The 12,699-nt window shown below is 53.5% G+C and overlaps 30 non-coding genes across 30 annotated transcripts; 12 read left to right on the forward strand and 18 right to left on the reverse strand.

Moving 5' to 3' along the window:
* Window positions 1-173: 173 nt before the first annotated feature.
* Window positions 174-246, reverse strand: Trnav-aac (transfer RNA valine (anticodon AAC)). Its single transcript has one exon. It is a non-coding gene; the product is annotated as a tRNA-Val (tRNA).
* A 708-nt stretch (window positions 247-954) lies between these two features.
* On the forward strand, window positions 955-1,026 carry Trnap-agg (transfer RNA proline (anticodon AGG)). The gene has a single exon. It is a non-coding gene; the product is annotated as a tRNA-Pro (tRNA).
* Window positions 1,027-1,219: 193 nt separating this feature from the next.
* Window positions 1,220-1,292, reverse strand: Trnav-aac (transfer RNA valine (anticodon AAC)). The gene has a single exon. It is a non-coding gene; the product is annotated as a tRNA-Val (tRNA).
* Window positions 1,293-1,451: 159 nt separating this feature from the next.
* Trnav-cac (transfer RNA valine (anticodon CAC)) lies at window positions 1,452-1,524 on the reverse strand. Its single transcript has one exon. It is a non-coding gene; the product is annotated as a tRNA-Val (tRNA).
* A 488-nt stretch (window positions 1,525-2,012) lies between these two features.
* Trnap-agg (transfer RNA proline (anticodon AGG)) lies at window positions 2,013-2,084 on the forward strand. Its single transcript has one exon. It is a non-coding gene; the product is annotated as a tRNA-Pro (tRNA).
* A 193-nt stretch (window positions 2,085-2,277) lies between these two features.
* Trnav-aac (transfer RNA valine (anticodon AAC)) lies at window positions 2,278-2,350 on the reverse strand. The gene has a single exon. It is a non-coding gene; the product is annotated as a tRNA-Val (tRNA).
* Window positions 2,351-2,508: 158 nt separating this feature from the next.
* On the reverse strand, window positions 2,509-2,581 carry Trnav-cac (transfer RNA valine (anticodon CAC)). The gene has a single exon. It is a non-coding gene; the product is annotated as a tRNA-Val (tRNA).
* A 488-nt stretch (window positions 2,582-3,069) lies between these two features.
* Trnap-agg (transfer RNA proline (anticodon AGG)) lies at window positions 3,070-3,141 on the forward strand. The gene has a single exon. It is a non-coding gene; the product is annotated as a tRNA-Pro (tRNA).
* Window positions 3,142-3,334: 193 nt separating this feature from the next.
* Window positions 3,335-3,407, reverse strand: Trnav-aac (transfer RNA valine (anticodon AAC)). Its single transcript has one exon. It is a non-coding gene; the product is annotated as a tRNA-Val (tRNA).
* A 708-nt stretch (window positions 3,408-4,115) lies between these two features.
* Trnap-agg (transfer RNA proline (anticodon AGG)) lies at window positions 4,116-4,187 on the forward strand. The gene has a single exon. It is a non-coding gene; the product is annotated as a tRNA-Pro (tRNA).
* Window positions 4,188-4,380: 193 nt separating this feature from the next.
* On the reverse strand, window positions 4,381-4,453 carry Trnav-aac (transfer RNA valine (anticodon AAC)). The gene has a single exon. It is a non-coding gene; the product is annotated as a tRNA-Val (tRNA).
* Window positions 4,454-4,611: 158 nt separating this feature from the next.
* Window positions 4,612-4,684, reverse strand: Trnav-cac (transfer RNA valine (anticodon CAC)). The gene has a single exon. It is a non-coding gene; the product is annotated as a tRNA-Val (tRNA).
* A 488-nt stretch (window positions 4,685-5,172) lies between these two features.
* Trnap-agg (transfer RNA proline (anticodon AGG)) lies at window positions 5,173-5,244 on the forward strand. Its single transcript has one exon. It is a non-coding gene; the product is annotated as a tRNA-Pro (tRNA).
* A 193-nt stretch (window positions 5,245-5,437) lies between these two features.
* On the reverse strand, window positions 5,438-5,510 carry Trnav-aac (transfer RNA valine (anticodon AAC)). Its single transcript has one exon. It is a non-coding gene; the product is annotated as a tRNA-Val (tRNA).
* A 708-nt stretch (window positions 5,511-6,218) lies between these two features.
* Trnap-agg (transfer RNA proline (anticodon AGG)) lies at window positions 6,219-6,290 on the forward strand. The gene has a single exon. It is a non-coding gene; the product is annotated as a tRNA-Pro (tRNA).
* Window positions 6,291-6,483: 193 nt separating this feature from the next.
* On the reverse strand, window positions 6,484-6,556 carry Trnav-aac (transfer RNA valine (anticodon AAC)). Its single transcript has one exon. It is a non-coding gene; the product is annotated as a tRNA-Val (tRNA).
* Window positions 6,557-6,714: 158 nt separating this feature from the next.
* Trnav-cac (transfer RNA valine (anticodon CAC)) lies at window positions 6,715-6,787 on the reverse strand. The gene has a single exon. It is a non-coding gene; the product is annotated as a tRNA-Val (tRNA).
* Window positions 6,788-7,275: 488 nt separating this feature from the next.
* Window positions 7,276-7,347, forward strand: Trnap-agg (transfer RNA proline (anticodon AGG)). Its single transcript has one exon. It is a non-coding gene; the product is annotated as a tRNA-Pro (tRNA).
* Window positions 7,348-7,540: 193 nt separating this feature from the next.
* On the reverse strand, window positions 7,541-7,613 carry Trnav-aac (transfer RNA valine (anticodon AAC)). The gene has a single exon. It is a non-coding gene; the product is annotated as a tRNA-Val (tRNA).
* Window positions 7,614-8,321: 708 nt separating this feature from the next.
* On the forward strand, window positions 8,322-8,393 carry Trnap-agg (transfer RNA proline (anticodon AGG)). The gene has a single exon. It is a non-coding gene; the product is annotated as a tRNA-Pro (tRNA).
* A 193-nt stretch (window positions 8,394-8,586) lies between these two features.
* Trnav-aac (transfer RNA valine (anticodon AAC)) lies at window positions 8,587-8,659 on the reverse strand. Its single transcript has one exon. It is a non-coding gene; the product is annotated as a tRNA-Val (tRNA).
* A 708-nt stretch (window positions 8,660-9,367) lies between these two features.
* On the forward strand, window positions 9,368-9,439 carry Trnap-agg (transfer RNA proline (anticodon AGG)). The gene has a single exon. It is a non-coding gene; the product is annotated as a tRNA-Pro (tRNA).
* A 193-nt stretch (window positions 9,440-9,632) lies between these two features.
* Window positions 9,633-9,705, reverse strand: Trnav-aac (transfer RNA valine (anticodon AAC)). The gene has a single exon. It is a non-coding gene; the product is annotated as a tRNA-Val (tRNA).
* Window positions 9,706-9,864: 159 nt separating this feature from the next.
* Window positions 9,865-9,937, reverse strand: Trnav-cac (transfer RNA valine (anticodon CAC)). Its single transcript has one exon. It is a non-coding gene; the product is annotated as a tRNA-Val (tRNA).
* Window positions 9,938-10,425: 488 nt separating this feature from the next.
* Window positions 10,426-10,497, forward strand: Trnap-agg (transfer RNA proline (anticodon AGG)). The gene has a single exon. It is a non-coding gene; the product is annotated as a tRNA-Pro (tRNA).
* Window positions 10,498-10,690: 193 nt separating this feature from the next.
* Trnav-aac (transfer RNA valine (anticodon AAC)) lies at window positions 10,691-10,763 on the reverse strand. Its single transcript has one exon. It is a non-coding gene; the product is annotated as a tRNA-Val (tRNA).
* A 708-nt stretch (window positions 10,764-11,471) lies between these two features.
* On the forward strand, window positions 11,472-11,543 carry Trnap-agg (transfer RNA proline (anticodon AGG)). Its single transcript has one exon. It is a non-coding gene; the product is annotated as a tRNA-Pro (tRNA).
* Window positions 11,544-11,736: 193 nt separating this feature from the next.
* On the reverse strand, window positions 11,737-11,809 carry Trnav-aac (transfer RNA valine (anticodon AAC)). Its single transcript has one exon. It is a non-coding gene; the product is annotated as a tRNA-Val (tRNA).
* A 159-nt stretch (window positions 11,810-11,968) lies between these two features.
* Trnav-cac (transfer RNA valine (anticodon CAC)) lies at window positions 11,969-12,041 on the reverse strand. The gene has a single exon. It is a non-coding gene; the product is annotated as a tRNA-Val (tRNA).
* Window positions 12,042-12,529: 488 nt separating this feature from the next.
* Trnap-agg (transfer RNA proline (anticodon AGG)) lies at window positions 12,530-12,601 on the forward strand. Its single transcript has one exon. It is a non-coding gene; the product is annotated as a tRNA-Pro (tRNA).
* The last annotated feature ends 98 nt before the right edge of the window (window positions 12,602-12,699 follow it).

Raw genomic sequence — 12,699 nt, forward strand, 5'->3', positions numbered from 1 at the left:
TCGCACGTAGGTGGCTGAATCAGCGCAAAAAGCTGCCCGTCAGTGTAAAGTGAATTTCATACTTGGTGTAAAGAAATGACCGTCTGGTCCGACGTATGAAGGTGATTGCCAAGCTTTAGGTACAGAACGTGGCAAATGCTTGTCGGTATGTCTTGTTTAAAGTGATGAAAAAGTGTTTCCGCCCGGGATCGAACCGGGGATCTTCTGCGTGTTAGGCAGACGTGATAACCGCTACACCACGGAAACTACTGCTTTCGTTCTTGCTTCTCAGAGAACTTGTAGCAAGGTTGCCATCGTAGCTTAAAAATTCAGTAAATGCGGCACTTGCATGACGAAGGTACATGTAGCAGATCCACACACGACGTGGCTCACTCGAGTAGTATGCGACATAGGCAGGAAAATAATGTTCCCGCCCGGGGACCTTCTGCGTGTGAAGCAGACGTGATAACCGCTACACTACGGAAACGACGGATACGCTCTCTCCATCCTTGTACACTCGAAGACGCCTCAGCCTTTCTCCCGTCCGCGCATGCACACACCATAGTTCATTTGACAGCCTGAAACCCATCGTAGCCGAGGGCTCAACAAGTATTCGGGGTGCTCGAGAGGGTGTATGTCGTAGCATCCCCAACGAGATAGCGGCGTTTCGCGCAGTCGTTATTGCAAGTCACATCAGCAAAAACAATCACCTCCTTAGCAGCAGGCAGTGCGCACCCGGCGGCAGCTCTACATGAACATGCCAATAGCCCTAGAAGGCCGCCGACCGCGGGCCACGGCACCTCCGAGAACGGTGCTGCCCGTGACCCACGGTGTCGCCACACAGTCTGTCGAAGAACAGCACTGCCGGCAGAAAGCACCTTCCCCATCCCGCCAGCTGCACCAGATTCAAAGACCACCCCGGACGACTTCGAGGGATTCAGTTTGCTGAAATAATTGGCGTTCACGCTGTCAGAGGGCTCGTTGGTCTAGGGGTATGATTCCTGCTTAGGGTGCAGGAGGTCCCGGGTTCAAATCCCGGACGAGCCCTAGCGTTTTGTGCAAACTGGTCGCACGTAGGTGGCTGAATCAGCGCAAAAAGCTGCCCGTCAGTGTAAAGTGAATTTCATACTTGGTGTAAAGAAATGACCGTCTGGTCCGACGTATGAAGGTGATTGCCAAGCTTTAGGTACAGAACGTGGCAAATGCTTGTCGGTATGTCTTGTTTAAAGTGATGAAAAAGTGTTTCCGCCCGGGATCGAACCGGGGATCTTCTGCGTGTTAGGCAGACGTGATAACCGCTACACCACGGAAACTACTGCTTTCGTTCTTGCTTCTCAGAGAACTTGTAGCAAGGTTGCCATCGTAACTTAAAAATTCAGTAAATGCGGCACTTGCATGACGAAGGTACATGTAGCAGATCCACACACGACGTGGCTCACTCGAAGTAGTATGCGACATAGGCAGGAAAGTACTGTTCCCGCCCGGGATCGAACCGGGGACCTTCTGCGTGTGGAGCAGACGTGATAACCGCTACACTACGGAAACGACGGATACGCTCTCTCCATCCTTGTACACTCGAAGACGCCTCAGCCTTTCTCCCGTCCGCGCATGCAAACACCATAGTTCATTTGACAGCCTGAAACCCATCGTAGCCGAGGGCTCAACAAGTATTCGGGGTGCTCGAGAGGGTGTATGTCGTAGCATCCCCAACGAGATAGCGGCGTTTCGCGCAGTCGTTATTGCAAGTCACATCAGCAAAAACAATCACCTCCTTAGCAGCAGGCAGTGCGCACCCGGCGGCAGCTCTACATGAACATGCCAATAGCCCTAGAAGGCCGCCGACCGCGGGCCACGGCACCTCCGAGAACGGTGCTGCCCGTGACCCACGGTGTCGCCACACAGTCTGTCGAAGAACAGCACTGCCGGCAGAAAGCACCTTCCCCATCCCGCCAGCTGCACCAGATTCAAAGAGCACCCTGGACGACTTCGAGGGATTCAGTTTGCTGAAATAATTGGCGTTCACGCTGTCAAAGGGCTCGTTGGTCTAGGGGTATGATTCCTGCTTAGGGTGCAGGAGGTCCCGGGTTCAAATCCCGGACGAGCCCTAGCGTTTTGTGCAAACTGGTCGCACGTAGGTGGCTGAATCAGCGCAAAAAGCTGCCCGTCAGTGTAAAGTGAATTTCATACTTGGTGTAAAGAAATGACCGTCTGGTCCGACGTATGAAGGTGATTGCCAAGCTTTAGGTACAGAACGTGGCAAATGCTTGTCGGTATGTCTTGTTTAAAGTGATGAAAAAGTGTTTCCGCCCGGGATCGAACCGGGGATCTTCTGCGTGTTAGGCAGACGTGATAACCGCTACACCACGGAAACTACTGCTTTCGTTCTTGCTTCTCAGAGAACTTGTAGCAAGGTTGCCATCGTAGCTTAAAAATTCAGTAAATGCGGCACTTGCATGACGAAGGTACATGTAGCAGATCCACACACGACGTGGCTCACTCGAGTAGTATGCGACATAGGCAGGAAAGTACTGTTCCCGCCCGGGATCGAACCGGGGACCTTCTGCGTGTGGAGCAGACGTGATAACCGCTACACTACGGAAACGACGGATACGCTCTCTCCATCCTTGTACACTCGAAGACGCCTCAGCCTTTCTCCCGTCCGCGCATGCAAACACCATAGTTCATTTGACAGCCTGAAACCCATCGTAGCCGAGGGCTCAACAAGTATTCGGGGTGCTCGAGAGGGTGTATGTCGTAGCATCCCCAACGAGATAGCGGCGTTTCGCGCAGTCGTTATTGCAAGTCACATCAGCAAAAACAATCACCTCCTTAGCAGCAGGCAGTGCGCACCCGGCGGCAGCTCTACATGAACATGCCAATAGCCCTAGAAGGCCGCCGACCGCGGGCCACGGCACCTCCGAGAACGGTGCTGCCCGTGACCCACGGTGTCGCCACACAGTCTGTCGAAGAACAGCACTGCCGGCAGAAAGCACCTTCCCCATCCCGCCAGCTGCACCAGATTCAAAGAGCACCCTGGACGACTTCGAGGGATTCAGTTTGCTGAAATAATTGGCGTTCACGCTGTCAAAGGGCTCGTTGGTCTAGGGGTATGATTCCTGCTTAGGGTGCAGGAGGTCCCGGGTTCAAATCCCGGACGAGCCCTAGCGTTTTGTGCAAACTGGTCGCACGTAGGTGGCTGAATCAGCGCAAAAAGCTGCCCGTCAGTGTAAAGTGAATTTCATACTTGGTGTAAAGAAATGACCGTCTGGTCCGACGTATGAAGGTGATTGCCAAGCTTTAGGTACAGAACGTGGCAAATGCTTGTCGGTATGTCTTGTTTAAAGTGATGAAAAAGTGTTTCCGCCCGGGATCGAACCGGGGATCTTCTGCGTGTTAGGCAGACGTGATAACCGCTACACCACGGAAACTACTGCTTTCGTTCTTGCTTCTCAGAGAACTTGTAGCAAGGTTGCCATCGTAGCTTAAAAATTCAGTAAATGCGGCACTTGCATGACGAAGGTACATGTAGCAGATCCACACACGACGTGGCTCACTCGAGTAGTATGCGACATAGGCAGGAAAATAATGTTCCCGCCCGGGGACCTTCTGCGTGTGAAGCAGACGTGATAACCGCTACACTACGGAAACGACGGATACGCTCTCTCCATCCTTGTACACTCGAAGACGCCTCAGCCTTTCTCCCGTCCGCGCATGCACACACCATAGTTCATTTGACAGCCTGAAACCCATCGTAGCCGAGGGCTCAACAAGTATTCGGGGTGCTCGAGAGGGTGTATGTCGTAGCATCCCCAACGAGATAGCGGCGTTTCGCGCAGTCGTTATTGCAAGTCACATCAGCAAAAACAATCACCTCCTTAGCAGCAGGCAGTGCGCACCCGGCGGCAGCTCTACATGAACATGCCAATAGCCCTAGAAGGCCGCCGACCGCGGGCCACGGCACCTCCGAGAACGGTGCTGCCCGTGACCCACGGTGTCGCCACACAGTCTGTCGAAGAACAGCACTGCCGGCAGAAAGCACCTTCCCCATCCCGCCAGCTGCACCAGATTCAAAGACCACCCCGGACGACTTCGAGGGATTCAGTTTGCTGAAATAATTGGCGTTCACGCTGTCAGAGGGCTCGTTGGTCTAGGGGTATGATTCCTGCTTAGGGTGCAGGAGGTCCCGGGTTCAAATCCCGGACGAGCCCTAGCGTTTTGTGCAAACTGGTCGCACGTAGGTGGCTGAATCAGCGCAAAAAGCTGCCCGTCAGTGTAAAGTGAATTTCATACTTGGTGTAAAGAAATGACCGTCTGGTCCGACGTATGAAGGTGATTGCCAAGCTTTAGGTACAGAACGTGGCAAATGCTTGTCGGTATGTCTTGTTTAAAGTGATGAAAAAGTGTTTCCGCCCGGGATCGAACCGGGGATCTTCTGCGTGTTAGGCAGACGTGATAACCGCTACACCACGGAAACTACTGCTTTCGTTCTTGCTTCTCAGAGAACTTGTAGCAAGGTTGCCATCGTAACTTAAAAATTCAGTAAATGCGGCACTTGCATGACGAAGGTACATGTAGCAGATCCACACACGACGTGGCTCACTCGAGTAGTATGCGACATAGGCAGGAAAGTACTGTTCCCGCCCGGGATCGAACCGGGGACCTTCTGCGTGTGGAGCAGACGTGATAACCGCTACACTACGGAAACGACGGATACGCTCTCTCCATCCTTGTACACTCGAAGACGCCTCAGCCTTTCTCCCGTCCGCGCATGCAAACACCATAGTTCATTTGACAGCCTGAAACCCATCGTAGCCGAGGGCTCAACAAGTATTCGGGGTGCTCGAGAGGGTGTATGTCGTAGCATCCCCAACGAGATAGCGGCGTTTCGCGCAGTCGTTATTGCAAGTCACATCAGCAAAAACAATCACCTCCTTAGCAGCAGGCAGTGCGCACCCGGCGGCAGCTCTACATGAACATGCCAATAGCCCTAGAAGGCCGCCGACCGCGGGCCACGGCACCTCCGAGAACGGTGCTGCCCGTGACCCACGGTGTCGCCACACAGTCTGTCGAAGAACAGCACTGCCGGCAGAAAGCACCTTCCCCATCCCGCCAGCTGCACCAGATTCAAAGAGCACCCTGGACGACTTCGAGGGATTCAGTTTGCTGAAATAATTGGCGTTCACGCTGTCAAAGGGCTCGTTGGTCTAGGGGTATGATTCCTGCTTAGGGTGCAGGAGGTCCCGGGTTCAAATCCCGGACGAGCCCTAGCGTTTTGTGCAAACTGGTCGCACGTAGGTGGCTGAATCAGCGCAAAAAGCTGCCCGTCAGTGTAAAGTGAATTTCATACTTGGTGTAAAGAAATGACCGTCTGGTCCGACGTATGAAGGTGATTGCCAAGCTTTAGGTACAGAACGTGGCAAATGCTTGTCGGTATGTCTTGTTTAAAGTGATGAAAAAGTGTTTCCGCCCGGGATCGAACCGGGGATCTTCTGCGTGTTAGGCAGACGTGATAACCGCTACACCACGGAAACTACTGCTTTCGTTCTTGCTTCTCAGAGAACTTGTAGCAAGGTTGCCATCGTAGCTTAAAAATTCAGTAAATGCGGCACTTGCATGACGAAGGTACATGTAGCAGATCCACACACGACGTGGCTCACTCGAGTAGTATGCGACATAGGCAGGAAAATAATGTTCCCGCCCGGGGACCTTCTGCGTGTGAAGCAGACGTGATAACCGCTACACTACGGAAACGACGGATACGCTCTCTCCATCCTTGTACACTCGAAGACGCCTCAGCCTTTCTCCCGTCCGCGCATGCACACACCATAGTTCATTTGACAGCCTGAAACCCATCGTAGCCGAGGGCTCAACAAGTATTCGGGGTGCTCGAGAGGGTGTATGTCGTAGCATCCCCAACGAGATAGCGGCGTTTCGCGCAGTCGTTATTGCAAGTCACATCAGCAAAAACAATCACCTCCTTAGCAGCAGGCAGTGCGCACCCGGCGGCAGCTCTACATGAACATGCCAATAGCCCTAGAAGGCCGCCGACCGCGGGCCACGGCACCTCCGAGAACGGTGCTGCCCGTGACCCACGGTGTCGCCACACAGTCTGTCGAAGAACAGCACTGCCGGCAGAAAGCACCTTCCCCATCCCGCCAGCTGCACCAGATTCAAAGACCACCCCGGACGACTTCGAGGGATTCAGTTTGCTGAAATAATTGGCGTTCACGCTGTCAGAGGGCTCGTTGGTCTAGGGGTATGATTCCTGCTTAGGGTGCAGGAGGTCCCGGGTTCAAATCCCGGACGAGCCCTAGCGTTTTGTGCAAACTGGTCGCACGTAGGTGGCTGAATCAGCGCAAAAAGCTGCCCGTCAGTGTAAAGTGAATTTCATACTTGGTGTAAAGAAATGACCGTCTGGTCCGACGTATGAAGGTGATTGCCAAGCTTTAGGTACAGAACGTGGCAAATGCTTGTCGGTATGTCTTGTTTAAAGTGATGAAAAAGTGTTTCCGCCCGGGATCGAACCGGGGATCTTCTGCGTGTTAGGCAGACGTGATAACCGCTACACCACGGAAACTACTGCTTTCGTTCTTGCTTCTCAGAGAACTTGTAGCAAGGTTGCCATCGTAACTTAAAAATTCAGTAAATGCGGCACTTGCATGACGAAGGTACATGTAGCAGATCCACACACGACGTGGCTCACTCGAGTAGTATGCGACATAGGCAGGAAAGTACTGTTCCCGCCCGGGATCGAACCGGGGACCTTCTGCGTGTGGAGCAGACGTGATAACCGCTACACTACGGAAACGACGGATACGCTCTCTCCATCCTTGTACACTCGAAGACGCCTCAGCCTTTCTCCCGTCCGCGCATGCAAACACCATAGTTCATTTGACAGCCTGAAACCCATCGTAGCCGAGGGCTCAACAAGTATTCGGGGTGCTCGAGAGGGTGTATGTCGTAGCATCCCCAACGAGATAGCGGCGTTTCGCGCAGTCGTTATTGCAAGTCACATCAGCAAAAACAATCACCTCCTTAGCAGCAGGCAGTGCGCACCCGGCGGCAGCTCTACATGAACATGCCAATAGCCCTAGAAGGCCGCCGACCGCGGGCCACGGCACCTCCGAGAACGGTGCTGCCCGTGACCCACGGTGTCGCCACACAGTCTGTCGAAGAACAGCACTGCCGGCAGAAAGCACCTTCCCCATCCCGCCAGCTGCACCAGATTCAAAGAGCACCCTGGACGACTTCGAGGGATTCAGTTTGCTGAAATAATTGGCGTTCACGCTGTCAAAGGGCTCGTTGGTCTAGGGGTATGATTCCTGCTTAGGGTGCAGGAGGTCCCGGGTTCAAATCCCGGACGAGCCCTAGCGTTTTGTGCAAACTGGTCGCACGTAGGTGGCTGAATCAGCGCAAAAAGCTGCCCGTCAGTGTAAAGTGAATTTCATACTTGGTGTAAAGAAATGACCGTCTGGTCCGACGTATGAAGGTGATTGCCAAGCTTTAGGTACAGAACGTGGCAAATGCTTGTCGGTATGTCTTGTTTAAAGTGATGAAAAAGTGTTTCCGCCCGGGATCGAACCGGGGATCTTCTGCGTGTTAGGCAGACGTGATAACCGCTACACCACGGAAACTACTGCTTTCGTTCTTGCTTCTCAGAGAACTTGTAGCAAGGTTGCCATCGTAGCTTAAAAATTCAGTAAATGCGGCACTTGCATGACGAAGGTACATGTAGCAGATCCACACACGACGTGGCTCACTCGAGTAGTATGCGACATAGGCAGGAGAATAATGTTCCCGCCCGGGGACCTTCTGCGTGTGAAGCAGACGTGATAACCGCTACACTACGGAAACGACGGATACGCTCTCTCCATCCTTGTACACTCGAAGACGCCTCAGCCTTTCTCCCGTCCGCGCATGCACACACCATAGTTCATTTGACAGCCTGAAACCCATCGTAGCCGAGGGCTCAACAAGTATTCGGGGTGCTCGAGAGGGTGTATGTCGTAGCATCCCCAACGAGATAGCGGCGTTTCGCGCAGTCGTTATTGCAAGTCACATCAGCAAAAACAATCACCTCCTTAGCAGCAGGCAGTGCGCACCCGGCGGCAGCTCTACATGAACATGCCAATAGCCCTAGAAGGCCGCCGACCGCGGGCCACGGCACCTCCGAGAACGGTGCTGCCCGTGACCCACGGTGTCGCCACACAGTCTGTCGAAGAACAGCACTGCCGGCAGAAAGCACCTTCCCCATCCCGCCAGCTGCACCAGATTCAAAGACCACCCCGGACGACTTCGAGGGATTCAGTTTGCTGAAATAATTGGCGTTCACGCTGTCAGAGGGCTCGTTGGTCTAGGGGTATGATTCCTGCTTAGGGTGCAGGAGGTCCCGGGTTCAAATCCCGGACGAGCCCTAGCGTTTTGTGCAAACTGGTCGCACGTAGGTGGCTGAATCAGCGCAAAAAGCTGCCCGTCAGTGTAAAGTGAATTTCATACTTGGTGTAAAGAAATGACCGTCTGGTCCGACGTATGAAGGTGATTGCCAAGCTTTAGGTACAGAACGTGGCAAATGCTTGTCGGTATGTCTTGTTTAAAGTGATGAAAAAGTGTTTCCGCCCGGGATCGAACCGGGGATCTTCTGCGTGTTAGGCAGACGTGATAACCGCTACACCACGGAAACTACTGCTTTCGTTCTTGCTTCTCAGAGAACTTGTAGCAAGGTTGCCATCGTAGCTTAAAAATTCAGTAAATGCGGCACTTGCATGACGAAGGTACATGTAGCAGATCCACACACGACGTGGCTCACTCGAGTAGTATGCGACATAGGCAGGAAAATAATGTTCCCGCCCGGGGACCTTCTGCGTGTGAAGCAGACGTGATAACCGCTACACTACGGAAACGACGGATACGCTCTCTCCATCCTTGTACACTCGAAGACGCCTCAGCCTTTCTCCCGTCCGCGCATGCACACACCATAGTTCATTTGACAGCCTGAAACCCATCGTAGCCGAGGGCTCAACAAGTATTCGGGGTGCTCGAGAGGGTGTATGTCGTAGCATCCCCAACGAGATAGCGGCGTTTCGCGCAGTCGTTATTGCAAGTCACATCAGCAAAAACAATCACCTCCTTAGCAGCAGGCAGTGCGCACCCGGCGGCAGCTCTACATGAACATGCCAATAGCCCTAGAAGGCCGCCGACCGCGGGCCACGGCACCTCCGAGAACGGTGCTGCCCGTGACCCACGGTGTCGCCACACAGTCTGTCGAAGAACAGCACTGCCGGCAGAAAGCACCTTCCCCATCCCGCCAGCTGCACCAGATTCAAAGACCACCCCGGACGACTTCGAGGGATTCAGTTTGCTGAAATAATTGGCGTTCACGCTGTCAGAGGGCTCGTTGGTCTAGGGGTATGATTCCTGCTTAGGGTGCAGGAGGTCCCGGGTTCAAATCCCGGACGAGCCCTAGCGTTTTGTGCAAACTGGTCGCACGTAGGTGGCTGAATCAGCGCAAAAAGCTGCCCGTCAGTGTAAAGTGAATTTCATACTTGGTGTAAAGAAATGACCGTCTGGTCCGACGTATGAAGGTGATTGCCAAGCTTTAGGTACAGAACGTGGCAAATGCTTGTCGGTATGTCTTGTTTAAAGTGATGAAAAAGTGTTTCCGCCCGGGATCGAACCGGGGATCTTCTGCGTGTTAGGCAGACGTGATAACCGCTACACCACGGAAACTACTGCTTTCGTTCTTGCTTCTCAGAGAACTTGTAGCAAGGTTGCCATCGTAACTTAAAAATTCAGTAAATGCGGCACTTGCATGACGAAGGTACATGTAGCAGATCCACACACGACGTGGCTCACTCGAAGTAGTATGCGACATAGGCAGGAAAGTACTGTTCCCGCCCGGGATCGAACCGGGGACCTTCTGCGTGTGGAGCAGACGTGATAACCGCTACACTACGGAAACGACGGATACGCTCTCTCCATCCTTGTACACTCGAAGACGCCTCAGCCTTTCTCCCGTCCGCGCATGCAAACACCATAGTTCATTTGACAGCCTGAAACCCATCGTAGCCGAGGGCTCAACAAGTATTCGGGGTGCTCGAGAGGGTGTATGTCGTAGCATCCCCAACGAGATAGCGGCGTTTCGCGCAGTCGTTATTGCAAGTCACATCAGCAAAAACAATCACCTCCTTAGCAGCAGGCAGTGCGCACCCGGCGGCAGCTCTACATGAACATGCCAATAGCCCTAGAAGGCCGCCGACCGCGGGCCACGGCACCTCCGAGAACGGTGCTGCCCGTGACCCACGGTGTCGCCACACAGTCTGTCGAAGAACAGCACTGCCGGCAGAAAGCACCTTCCCCATCCCGCCAGCTGCACCAGATTCAAAGAGCACCCTGGACGACTTCGAGGGATTCAGTTTGCTGAAATAATTGGCGTTCACGCTGTCAAAGGGCTCGTTGGTCTAGGGGTATGATTCCTGCTTAGGGTGCAGGAGGTCCCGGGTTCAAATCCCGGACGAGCCCTAGCGTTTTGTGCAAACTGGTCGCACGTAGGTGGCTGAATCAGCGCAAAAAGCTGCCCGTCAGTGTAAAGTGAATTTCATACTTGGTGTAAAGAAATGACCGTCTGGTCCGACGTATGAAGGTGATTGCCAAGCTTTAGGTACAGAACGTGGCAAATGCTTGTCGGTATGTCTTGTTTAAAGTGATGAAAAAGTGTTTCCGCCCGGGATCGAACCGGGGATCTTCTGCGTGTTAGGCAGACGTGATAACCGCTACACCACGGAAACTACTGCTTTCGTTCTTGCTTCTCAGAGAACTTGTAGCAAGGTTGCCATCGTAGCTTAAAAATTCAGTAAATGCGGCACTTGCATGACGAAGGTACATGTAGCAGATCCACACACGACGTGGCTCACTCGAGTAGTATGCGACATAGGCAGGAAAATAATGTTCCCGCCCGGGGACCTTCTGCGTGTGAAGCAGACGTGATAACCGCTACACTACGGAAACGACGGATACGCTCTCTCCATCCTTGTACACTCGAAGACGCCTCAGCCTTTCTCCCGTCCGCGCATGCACACACCATAGTTCATTTGACAGCCTGAAACCCATCGTAGCCGAGGGCTCAACAAGTATTCGGGGTGCTCGAGAGGGTGTATGTCGTAGCATCCCCAACGAGATAGCGGCGTTTCGCGCAGTCGTTATTGCAAGTCACATCAGCAAAAACAATCACCTCCTTAGCAGCAGGCAGTGCGCACCCGGCGGCAGCTCTACATGAACATGCCAATAGCCCTAGAAGGCCGCCGACCGCGGGCCACGGCACCTCCGAGAACGGTGCTGCCCGTGACCCACGGTGTCGCCACACAGTCTGTCGAAGAACAGCACTGCCGGCAGAAAGCACCTTCCCCATCCCGCCAGCTGCACCAGATTCAAAGACCACCCCGGACGACTTCGAGGGATTCAGTTTGCTGAAATAATTGGCGTTCACGCTGTCAGAGGGCTCGTTGGTCTAGGGGTATGATTCCTGCTTAGGGTGCAGGAGGTCCCGGGTTCAAATCCCGGACGAGCCCTAGCGTTTTGTGCAAACTGGTCGCACGTAGGTGGCTGAATCAGCGCAAAAAGCTGCCCGTCAGTGTAAAGTGAATTTCATACTTGGTGTAAAGAAATGACCGTCTGGTCCGACGTATGAAGGTGATTGCCAAGCTTTAGGTACAGAACGTGGCAAATGCTTGTCGGTATGTCTTGTTTAAAGTGATGAAAAAGTGTTTCCGCCCGGGATCGAACCGGGGATCTTCTGCGTGTTAGGCAGACGTGATAACCGCTACACCACGGAAACTACTGCTTTCGTTCTTGCTTCTCAGAGAACTTGTAGCAAGGTTGCCATCGTAACTTAAAAATTCAGTAAATGCGGCACTTGCATGACGAAGGTACATGTAGCAGATCCACACACGACGTGGCTCACTCGAAGTAGTATGCGACATAGGCAGGAAAGTACTGTTCCCGCCCGGGATCGAACCGGGGACCTTCTGCGTGTGGAGCAGACGTGATAACCGCTACACTACGGAAACGACGGATACGCTCTCTCCATCCTTGTACACTCGAAGACGCCTCAGCCTTTCTCCCGTCCGCGCATGCAAACACCATAGTTCATTTGACAGCCTGAAACCCATCGTAGCCGAGGGCTCAACAAGTATTCGGGGTGCTCGAGAGGGTGTATGTCGTAGCATCCCCAACGAGATAGCGGCGTTTCGCGCAGTCGTTATTGCAAGTCACATCAGCAAAAACAATCACCTCCTTAGCAGCAGGCAGTGCGCACCCGGCGGCAGCTCTACATGAACATGCCAATAGCCCTAGAAGACCGCCGACCGCGGGCCACGGCACCTCCGAGAACGGTGCTGCCCGTGACCCACGGTGTCGCCACACAGTCTGTCGAAGAACAGCACTGCCGGCAGAAAGCACCTTCCCCATCCCGCCAGCTGCACCAGATTCAAAGAGCACCCTGGACGACTTCGAGGGATTCAGTTTGCTGAAATAATTGGCGTTCACGCTGTCAAAGGGCTCGTTGGTCTAGGGGTATGATTCCTGCTTAGGGTGCAGGAGGTCCCGGGTTCAAATCCCGGACGAGCCCTAGCGTTTTGTGCAAACTGGTCGCACGTAGGTGGCTGAATCAGCGCAAAAAGCTGCCCGTCAGTGTAAAGTGAATTTCATACTTGGTGTAAAGAAATG

This window comes from Schistocerca serialis, chromosome 2 (genome assembly GCF_023864345.2).
Source record: "Schistocerca serialis cubense isolate TAMUIC-IGC-003099 chromosome 2, iqSchSeri2.2, whole genome shotgun sequence".
In the NCBI taxonomy this organism is placed as follows: Eukaryota; Metazoa; Arthropoda; class Insecta; order Orthoptera; family Acrididae; genus Schistocerca; species Schistocerca serialis.